We start from the raw sequence: 12,035 nt of genomic DNA on the forward strand, positions 1-12,035 counted from the left end.
AAAGGTTTTCATTGACTCATCAATGAATATTAATTATCTAGAGTTGAAATCAATACGTTAAAAGCTTTTTAAAAAGAACGCGTCTTTTGAACGGGCTTACCCTGCGCCGTTCTCTATGTGCGTGGTGAAATTTAACAATTGTAGCGTTCAAAACTTGCTAAAAGGCGGCCTTAAAGAGTGAAATTAAAGTGCCAGTTACCATTAGGTATATTTGCGAGCTTTGACTTTACGTTTGTTTGCATGTTCTTAACAAATATATTTGTTTTTGTAGGTTTCGGGGAAGATAATTGTATGCAGTTCCTTGTAATTTTCGTTTAACTCATTAAGACAAAACCAATCGAATTTTAACACAGTGTACACTGTTGCGGGTGATTCTCTACGTAACTGATAATTTTTTTGTGCAATTAAGTTATATAAAATCATACGTATGTTTTAAAAGGACGCGAAAACAGCATTAGATATTTTAACTGTGAAAAGCTATCGGTGTTAAAACGCCTTTCATTATGGACTGTTAAAAATAGAGGGGCGTTTCTGTTCTTCAAACATTCAGGTCTATATTTCACATTGGTGGGTAAACGTATGGAAGACGAAAAATGTCTCTCAAAAACCTAAAAATGTTTTAACAAGCGTTCATCCCTCTTCATCTTTTAGGAATTTTCTCTTCCCGCGCTTGCTTAGTAGCAAGTAATTTTTTTATTTTAGAAATCTTCTGTGAAGAACACATTTTCCCCTCAATTTTCTAAAATTTAAACGATTTTATTGACTAAGACTTTGCGTAACCGTGTTTCTTAATTTTGGTTGATTTTGTGCAGCGCATCTTAGTTTTATTGTAACAGCGTTGTAAAAGACGTCTTGATGGGCTTTCAATTATTGTTACTAAGTGCTAATCTGGTGGATATTGTCAGTAGCAACCAGAAAAACTTAACAGCTTCTTTTTAACACTGTCGTTCAGACTGTGGATAATGATTACATAGAGACTGCTATGAGTGCGGCGCTTACTGTAAAGTGTACGAGAAATTCAGATACTATTCATGGAAATGGGTGAGTTATGTATTCGTTATTGACCAACCGCAAGGTCAAGATGGCGGCATTATGGCTACGTTCTTTTTTCGCACTTTTTATAATTAGCAGTTATCGTATGGTAACCATCAGCAAAACAGGGGAGTACTATATTGCCATACTCTATGAAATTTGAGAATTAGGAGTGGAATGAGAAAGCTGTTTTGATCTTCCACATGTTGACTTGCTCCATCTCGACAAAACCCTGCCATAAAAGTTTTTGTATTTCTAGTGGTAGGACATATACGCGAGCCGTTTCGAGACACCGGGGGTCTTTGCAGCTACAAAATTTTGAGAACCAGGTGTACTAGTTCATACAAAATATGACCTTGCCATAAAAGTAGTACGAGAAATATTTTTTATATCACCACCAGCTTACCATCTAGAATCAAGAAAGAATACTATTCGGCAAGTTCTGTTTGTCGACTGAAATAGACACGGTACAACATTACTGTTAGGTTCGGTTACTCTCACGATTGTAAAAGGAATTTCCTAGATTAACGAAGCCGTGGTAAATTTTAACGTGGGTTTAGTTTACCGTGGTAACATGTGGTTACTCGTGAATTAATTCCCAGGGTAATTTAGCCGCATTCACGGCTTCATTCGCGCTATTGCGGTAATAATCGCCGTCGATCATGGCAGTACGTGTTTCATGTTATGTTAAAAATTTATGTATAATTTAGCTGAAATTTCAACTGGTATGTTAGTTCTGGATATTAAGTGAAGGTTCATAGCATTTTTTTAAGTCTTGACCTTAGATTCCATTTTACAGTTCAGCTGCATCCCACTGATACATGCCATTACATATTTTTGGGAGAAATCTTCCGTAAATCTATGTCCCAACAAACTAGTTCAGAATTTTGCCTTAAAATTTTCCTTTTACTTTTTTCTTATCGTGAAACCTGCCATGTCAACAAAGGTCTTTCCTTCAAAAGCGCGGAAGAAGCAAAAGCATTTTTTTTTGCAGTTTCATGTTGGTGAAGAATGAAGAATCCTGATTGGCTCTCTTGCCTTGGGTATAGCCTGCGCGTGCGTGGCAGGCTTTCGAAAGGGAAGAGGAAGGGAGTTAGGGCGCGAGAAAAGGCGCGAGGGAGGAGGGAGGAGCGCCCCCCGCGCTCTCGCGCGCCCAAATTCCCCCTTCCACGCAGACTACCCTACCCTACCCTACCCTAGCCTTACCTTTTTACCACTTTACATCGGCGATTTCTTTCTTCTTTTTGACGTACTCATTGATATTTCCCATGGTAAATCTACCTCGGGAAAGTGCGGTTACCCGCTCCATCCCAATTTCCCGTGGTAAAAGTTTCATACACTTCCCTACAGACTGTTTCACATTCTTTCGACACAGTTTCGAAAGAGACTGACGCGCGTCCGAGGCACTTTTACGGCAGTAACACGTCGAGTTTCAATTTTCAAACACTAAGAAAAATCTTTTATTGGACTTTCACAACGTTACTCTGCTTAGCTTTTTCAAATTTGTCAGCGGCTCTTTGGACTGCGGTGAAAGTTGGATGGTCCCGTATGTTCAGTTTGCTTTCTCAAATGCATTTTCAGTATAACGCATCCTTGGAGATCTAGGACAGAAGTGCAGAATGTTATTTTATTTTTGAAATGTCCAACCAGGTCACCATTTAAGTTGAACCAAACAAAAAGGGGTCGGACCCAATCAAGGACTCATAAGAGACCTTTAGATTCTAAAACGAGGACGAGATTTTGTCAATACTAAGTCAGGAAATAACCGTCGTCATTCTACTACGATTTAGCGAGAATGACCTATTGGCGGAATCAAGTTCTCAAATGTTTCCGAAGTTTTATCATTTTGTGATTTGGAGAGGGCTTAACCTCCTTCAATAGGAAAATAACCGTGTTAACTTTTCTGGTGAAAGAAGTAAAGTGAAGCTTTCCAGTTTGTCGTTTTTTTCAGGTCAAATCGCGTCCTTCTTGTTGTCCTAGTCCTGGAATCTAAAGGTCTCTGCCTTAAACAAAAATTGCGCAGGGTAGGCGCTGGATTCGCCCGTAAACTGATTGCTACAGTACTTTACATTCGCCGCGACAATGTTATTTTGTTGGTATGAAAACTCACACATGCACGCTCGGGGTAAATTCATGTGTATTAACTTTGTCCGGACGTCGTAACCCTCTCCAGTTATTTCTTCGGATATGGACCCATTGAAGCCGGTCATTGTCTGACGAACCACTGTTACTGGCAGTTTTGAAGGGGCAATAGAACAATATGGGCAAGATTGCACCAGGCATGTAGACCTCTTTCATAAGGGCGGCCTATTAAAATATTCTTTATATGTATGATAATTGGCCGTTCTGACCTCGTCAGCGTGTACAAAATGCAAAGAATTGTACCTTTCTAACGAGGGCAAAAAGGCTCAGCTATATCTGTGTGATTTTGCTAAAAGGTGCCTGCTAAGTTTTCGCTTGAACACGGGCATCACCCGTGTTCAAGCCAGTGTAGCCGCAAAAAAAACAGGGGGCTTGCCGTCTTGCTAGGTGTCAGCTGAGAGCCCAGGCCCAGACCTATCCGTGGGTGGGTGCTTCCTTGTTTTGTGTGAAAACCAGGGGGGTAGGGAAGGGAGACTTTGATTAGAGTTTTATGTCAGAAAGCAGTGCAAAGTCAGAGAATTTTTCCTGTGGCCTAGGCCAGCCAAATCAATGCGGTGACTCATAATCATGTCACTACTAGCAGAGCTTGGGGGAAGTGATTGACTAGTTATAAGCTTCATGGGTGGGGAGGGTGAGTAATGGCTCCTTGGACTTGACCGTCTAGAGACTCAGTACAGGCAACTTGTATGAAATCCAGACAGATATAGATGTGAAAGAATAACTAAATGAGCCGCCATTTTGAAAGAGGTCTATTCAGTACAAGAACAAGAGAGCCCCCAAACACTTCCCACTTATCGAGTCGGTTCCAAAAGCGTTCCAATTACCCGCTTTTACATTGGCCAGCGAAGAGGGCCTGCCTTCCCACTTTCGTGTATCTTACACGAGGTACGTTTTTTTTTTTTTGCTAATTTTTTTTTTATTGAATTAAAGACGAGTTTTACAATGTTACTTAAGAATAAACATTAATTAAATGAATCAAAATAAACAATTCTACTTAAAAAAAAGAAAAGAAAAAGGATAACAATAACAACGAAAAATATATGTATATATTACGACGATAACAATAAAGATGCCTGCTAATTTTAACGAACCTACGCGTATCGACTACTACAAAGTGCATAAGTTAGCTTCTCCCACTTTTGATAATGAAAAAGAAGTTTATTTTTCTCCCTGGCGATATGGAGCTCAATATTGAAGACACGTCTTGCCCTAGCAATAAAACCTCTAATTGAAGGTACGCTATTATGACATCTCCTACAGTAGATATAATATTTAGCTAATAACAAAATATGATTAATTAGAATATAGTCTTCTACAATATCAAATTTTCCAAATATCACATCAGACTCATTAATTGTCTCAACATGAACATCATTATCTCTTAGCCAGGACAAGACATGCTTCCAAAACTCAAAAGATTTCCTGCAGGAGACGAGTAAATGCTCGACAGATTCCGCTGCTTCTTGACAGAAAGTGCAGTTTGGCGATTCCACTACACCAATTAAATTAAGTTTCACGTTTGTAAAGAGTATACAATTTAAAATTTTGTAATGAAATTCCCTTATCTTTGTGTCCAAAGTGCAATGAAAGGCCAAAGTGTAAGCCTTTTCCCAATCAATATTTCAGAGTATAATAGAGTTTTACGACTACAGAAACGATGTGCTAGGCTTATTTTAGATGCTGATACTCACGAAAACTAAGTCAAGCTTTTTAACAAATTAGATTGGCTGCCTATAGATGATATTATACGTATTAGGAAGCTTTATATGCTTCATAAAATAAATCAAGGACATTGCCCGGCTTATTTTAATAAATATATTGAACATATAAGTAACACCCATAATTATAACACGAGATCCGTTTCCAATAACAATATTACAACACCAGCTTGTAAAAGGAACTCTGGCCTTAGAACGTTTCACTCAAGCGCTTGCCGTTTGTGGAACGCCCTTGATCCCGAACCTAAGACACTCTCGCATACTAATGTTAAAAATTACTTATTTAAACTTTACCGCAGTATGATTTCTTTTCTTAATCATTTTAAGATTTGTAAAACCTTTTAGTTTCATTAGAAGTCAATTAATCAATATTGTATTAATAGCAGTTCATTATGTAATTTTAGTTGGTAGATTATGTAGGTAGTTAATTAATTAATCGATACATTTTATTACTTTAATTGTAGGAGGGCCATTATGAAAACTACTGGGTGACCAGTAATCAATGTCTTTACCCTCGTTAAATAAAGTTATTACTTACTAATATCTATATTTGAGTACTTGTTTGATAATTTCTGTTTTGCGGTGGGCGCAATTTGCTTTTGCTGCAGAAAGATTTGATAGATCTGTTTAGGAGAGATATCAAGGATTGGCACTACATTACCACTCGACAACTTAATAGTTGGGGTAATCGGTATGGGATTAGCTGATGCTACGTTTGTAGATGCTTTAATAAGTGAGCGCCATTCTGCGGGAATCGAATTGATAATACTCATAAGAAAAAATCTTTGTTCAGGGTTTGTAAGTGAAGAGAAGTCGCACGAGAAGGAGTTGTTCGCAGAAATTAAATCCTTAATCTTTACGAAGCCCAGGTTTACTATATCTCTCCTGTACATCGATTTTTTGTCATAACAAAGAAACTTGTTGTTCCAGATAATTTCGTTAATGATTTCCTCGTAACAACTTGGAGTCTTCCCATTAACCTCCGACCACGCATCGAAGCATTCCTTATAATATGCTGGTAGATTGATTTTCAATTTAGAAGTTTGAAAGTTGCAGTGCAATACAAAACGTCCTCCGATTGGTAACAGAAGTTTGTCTAGGATTACTTTCCAAGGACTTGAGTAATCCTCAAATAGTTTCTTTAAACATATTATTCGTTTAGCGCAAATCATAGATTGAATGTCCAACATTTTGAGTCCACCCATTTTTATATCAGATATCAATGCAAGGCGCTTCACTTCACGAGGTACGGTTTGGTTATCGCGTTGCTTGTGTTCCGCAGAAATTGTTGCAGGAGTTTCCGTGACAAATATCTGCTTACGACTCCGTCGTTGGTCGTTGAGTGAAGACTGAAATCCTGGACAAAAGACCTTTAGACAGTAATGCAGTATTCATAATTTTCTGTAATTACTGGGTGCCCTCATAAAACAATACATCTTTTTTGAAAATTGATTGCAGTTCTCCCTCCCGCACCCCACACAATGTTGAGACTCAGGAAAAGGTATTGATACAAGCGTCCAACGTAGCCTGAATTTCAGACGATTACTCCAAGTCTTTTTTCCTCAAGCAACGTCTAAATAGACCGGCCGTTAATACCTTCCAGTGACGTCACTAACCGTCACTACCCGAAAACCGGGTAGTAATTTTGATTGGTCGATTGTCCAAATTCGCATAATTAAAATACGTTGATATTCAGCGGATCGCATGCCTGGCCTTTGTCTTCGAAACTGAATTGTTAAATTAAACTACGCGGAATAAAGAATCATTGCGGAGAGTCGGTACGTTTTTCATTTAGAGCCGCTTTGTGGTTTCGGTATTGACATTGTTTGTGCGAAGTTTTTGGGATTTAAGTTATAATTCGACCCTCTTGTCATTTCATGCGTCAGGTGTAAAGATTTTGTTGGCTTTTCTTTCTTGTTTTCTTGTTTTCTTTCTTCTTCGTTAAGGACCAAATAGCTTCTTCTCAATTGAAGCAAATGTGTTTTTGAAGTGTTCCGTGTGTGTATATATTTTAGCTTACTCATTGCGTGATTGCCATCGAGTTTGATTATTGAATTACTACAGATTCGTTCCGAGTACCGCATACAGTTGATAGTTTAAAAGTTGAACATGATTTACAATCCAAAAGAGTAAAGCAATGTATCGTGTAGACATTTCCAGACGATATTTCTTTCTTTGCCTGTTGAGAATCGTGCTTTAGTTTTTCTTTTTACTCTATTCAGACGTTACTGAGGGAGTAAAAACTACTCGTTCAGAAGTAATCGTCTGAAATTGAGGCCACGTCCAGCGTTCCTTGAAGGGAAGGGATTGGGCATGTGTGAATTGAAAAAAAGTCCCACAAATGCAAATTTCTCCCAAGACTTTTGTCCATGATTGTATTTTGTCGGAATCGTACAATGCTCGTAATGCTCAGTTCCCGCGCTTTGTGATTGGTTGAATTCCTCCGTTCCTGCTTGCGTCCGCGACAACCTAGTTTTCCGACACTAGATCGTAGGCCCCTTTTTTAGGCACTTGGTCATTAAAGTGGGGGCAGCGTGGGAAAGCAGTTAGAGCGCTGAAGTAGGCCTTTTGCAATAGTTAATCACGTGGCCAACGTTTTGTAAAAACGAAAAAAGTTTCGGTAATCTGAAAAATTTCAGCCTCAAAACATAGTTAATGGAGGTGACTGGTTATGAAGCCCGGCAAACATCAAAGGAGCAAACAAAGATGCCAAGATTTATGTTAGAAGGTCCACGACCCTGCACAATCTTTTGTTTTGCGTTCATACGTTATGCATGAATTACGTAACCAGCACGTTTCTATTGGTTAGTTCCTCAGTACGGAGTAAACAACTATTGTGTTTTGTGCAGGGTCAAGGCCAAAAGAGAGAACAAAAACATACAACAAAGAACTTTGTCGGGTTTCATAACCATTCCCTCTATTAACTATGCTCAAAAGTAGCGCGTTGCAACGACTAATATTAAAAGAATTTGTATAGCAAAAACAACTGTTGCCACCCAGTCACGGTTGAGTGGTTTCCCATTCAAATCCTTGTAAATTTCGAAAATTTTAGTGGTCGTAGAATATTTCCTTAAACATTACGGGGCTTAACTTTTTTTTTTTCATAACAGACGATTTGAGCTCTTGATGATTAAATCTCAGCGCCTTGTCCTTTAGATTCGTACCCAGTTCCTGGTTACTAATTTGAGCTTTCTTTTAGGTGGGTGAGATTGGATACGAGAATGAATAGACCAGTTTCGACGTATCAAAATTCATATTCAGCCTCGAATAAAACAAAAGAACTGAAGGATTAATCCGTGAATCTCAATGAGATTTCTTTTGATTTATTTCCGTCAGCCTCGTAACCAAGTATGAATTTGAATAATTCAAAACTAGCATAATTTTGACGTTCGCGGAGTGTAAGGCTACGTGCAATCAAACGGACGCAACGTTGTTACCCAACAACCCCCAAAATTGTTGGATGTTATCATGTTGCTTCCGTTTGCCCACCCTGTTGCATGTTATTGGATGTTGTTGTGCAAAGTTTGAAACCGGTCAAACTTTTCATCCAACAACTCCCAACATTTCTTTTGTTCCATGATCGCTGAAGGGTATCGCAACAATTTTGGATCCGGCCCGTCTGCACAGCTCTTTCAACGTTGTTGGGGCCACGTACGCTCATTACGCGTGGTTTACAAAGACTTATGGGTTGTATCCTTCCCATGATGCACTTCAGGTCCCAACGTTGTTGGGAGTTGTTGCCTTTTTTTTGCATACCACTGCCAACACGCACTCGATAACTCCCAACAAGTGCTGGGAGTTGTTGCATCCGTTTGCACGTAGCTTAAATGGAAGCGTCACATACCCATTAAGCATTACGCGCCTATCTAACTCTCGATTCCAATCTTCCTGTCGCGCACAACACATAAATAGGACCTTGGCCCTAATTTGTTTTTATTATATAGATAGATAAGAGGATTTTTCCTTTTACTAAAAAATCATTTCTTCATCGCGCGCAGTGAAGATACTATTTTTATCTTTCATGTGTGAGGATAATAGTGTTGCCATGGTTACTAACATGATTAGCCAATTACGAGAGAGCTTCCCGCTCAGGCGCGGCCGGTTCTTTTGAAATTTCATTTTGTTATAGAATTTTTCTCTTCTTCATTAGAATTTTGACTTTTTGGAACAAAAAATATAAGTATTATTGTCTTTATTTCTCCTTTATAACTTTATATCCGAGTTTTATAACACTTTTGTGACAGGCATTTTGCGATTGGTGACCACTTTAATTCCACTATTTTGCTGTTTCGAAAATGAATAAAAAAAAAGTTGTTTTTTATGTAGGAAATTCATCATTATCTATAAAATAAACAGAACATTACATGGCCGCGCGGGGATACGAATTTTATCTTCTCGTGCTGAGAGTATCTCCCACTCGTTCGCTTCGCTCACTCGTGAGAGATACTTTCAGCACGAGAGGATAAAATTCGTATCCCCGCGCGGCCATGTAATATCCTCTATTTCTTGTACATTCATGGAAGATTACACTACTTAGTATATTGATGTGAATTAAGCCATAAACCGGTCCATGGTATTTTTATAAACTTAAATTTAATTTGCATATCGTACAACTTTTTTTCCATTTTCTCCTTTTTGATGTAATCTTAACTATTTTATAACTTGAACTGGTTTGGCGATATTTGACAAGGAGTCAAGAAAATACGGGACAATAACGATTTTATTGACCTTAGATTAGTTTGATATCTAAAGTACATCGTACTGTACAAAACACAACCACACAAGCAAGAAGCATTATAATAGTTTTCGAAGAACTTTACAATTAACTTTCTAAATCTTACTTTTTGCTGTAATTGAGCGAAAACAAACTTTTAGCTTTTGACTGCGGGAAGTCACAGCTAAAATTTATGTTTTTATAACAGCTCTTGTTTTTTTTATAAAGAAATGTAGGTTATTTGACATAGATTTGATTTGTGATCAATTTGCAGACAGATGTTGCGTGGTAATAGTTTGATGTATTGTTGTTCACGGATTTTCTTTATCAGGTATTATGTAGTTTGTGGACAAAATAATTTCTTAAATTAAAAGATTATAATAGAGTTGTGAACAGTGATGGCCACACGAAAAACACTGATAATATTAACCCCTAATTTTTCTCAATGTAAAGATTGTCTAAGATTAAGAAAACTTTTTCCCATGAAAATATTCACTTGATGATGTTTTTACACACTCAACGAGTTTTAAGTAAAAAAAAAATGACCCGTATCAAACCCTATTAGGCCAGGCTATAGTAGTATTCAACCTTTTTTTTACCGTGTTTGTACAAGCTCGTATTGTTCTTCAAAGTGAATACTTTTATTTCTTATTTCGTATCCTTTTCCCCAGTAATATGCACGTTTTAACTATTTTTTCTCCGATGGATAAACTCAGAAACGGCGTTTTTCTGGCTTTATTTTTTTCCTCTGATTAAGGTGGTTTGTTGCGTACAGACGATGTCATGTGCGCGTCATACGGCCGAGAACAGTACCCTTTCCCACGGAAATTAACTCTTTTTATCCCAAACCATGGATATTTTGAAATTCTTGTTATGCAATTAACTGAAAGTTTTCCAATTCAAAGCCTAAATTCGTTGCGCGAAATACAATGACAAATTTTAGTTTAATTTGCAAATTGTGGGCGAATGACAAACATGCACTATCCCTAATAGCAGAGCTTTGTTTTTAACGCAAAACAGCCTGACTTCTATCACTTTGAAAATAATAAACAGCATCATTTTAAAGCTTTTGGAAGAAAAGTGCCATCGAAGTTGTTTTTATTTCGGACATATCAAAGAAAGTTTGCTTGAATCGACGCGAAAATTTTAGCCGAACTGAAAGATTTGAAAAAGGTTTGCTGTGTTTAAAACGACTGCAGCAAAATTTTCTTAAAAAGGCCGTAGATGGTTTCTAGGGTATACAATTCGTTTTTACAAAGAACGTGCAATAACAAATATTGTTTACTGCAAAAAGCCGTAAAATTAATAAATCTTGAAATAGGAATAACTAACAACAAGTTCATTAAGAAACGCTAAGAGAAAAGAATTTCAATTAATATTTTTTTGATAAGAAGTAGTGCTTTGACAATTTCGATAATAACGCAAGTTCGACCATTGGCAAAACTCCTGTAGTTCAAACTAATTTGGCTTGGTCGCCATGATGATCGTCAATGATTTTCAGGAGATCTTACTTTAAGCTGATTCTTAAATTGAATTGTAATGCAGAGACGAGCTAATGATTTTTTCATGTTAGTTATGACACGTCTTTTATTTCATTTGCTAAATGAAAATATCTTAACATTCAGAGGGCGCTTTTCAATAATAAACTTTGATTTTTTATCATCAAAGGAATCGACGATGTCATTCGTTTCAATTTGAGGTCTTAAACCACGGTCACGTTTCGTGTGACTGAAATAAAAGGAAACAACGTGTGCAAATAAAAAGCTTACTTTTGGGGCCCAAATACAAATATATTGTAGTCAAGAAGACATGGCAGAGAATCCGACCAAATTGGGTGAGAGTTGGATAGTCAGGCCTAGCCGGAATAAACAAAAAGTCGTGACATTTACATGTCAAGGAGACGACAGTTCTTTTTATTTTATTGAAAGAAACAAAATCATGACTGTTTTAAGGCTTGGATGATCTTTTCTTTACAAGAGGTTTTTAGTGGTGAGTGCCGTCATTCGTGATAGTTAAGCCACAACGCTTGGTCTTTCGAGTTTTATGAAAAATTAATAAACGAGTCGGTGTAAATCATTTTAGGCTCTTTTGCTTATAATTTGCATGACATGTAAAATAAACTAGGTAAATTTTCTCGAAAACTGAACCACGTTTGAAAATAAGCAGCCGCATTTCGCCGCATGTTTACATTTAGGTTTCTTCACCAAAAACGTCGACTCTCACCTAAAAAATACTTTCGCGGCATCGAGAAAAGGCCAGTAGATTTCTTATGGGCATTCAAAACGTATGGCTTTTTATTTTCATCCACTTAGAAATAGAGAATTCTTTTTGAAATGACATTAAATAGTGAAAATATAGACTTGGAACCTTTCCCCTAGTGACTTTGTAAATTTGGTAAATTTATAGCCGAAAAACACCTAGGTTTTCGC

Source organism: Porites lutea, chromosome 4 (assembly GCF_958299795.1).
Source record: "Porites lutea chromosome 4, jaPorLute2.1, whole genome shotgun sequence".
NCBI classification, from domain to species: Eukaryota; Metazoa; Cnidaria; class Anthozoa; order Scleractinia; family Poritidae; genus Porites; species Porites lutea.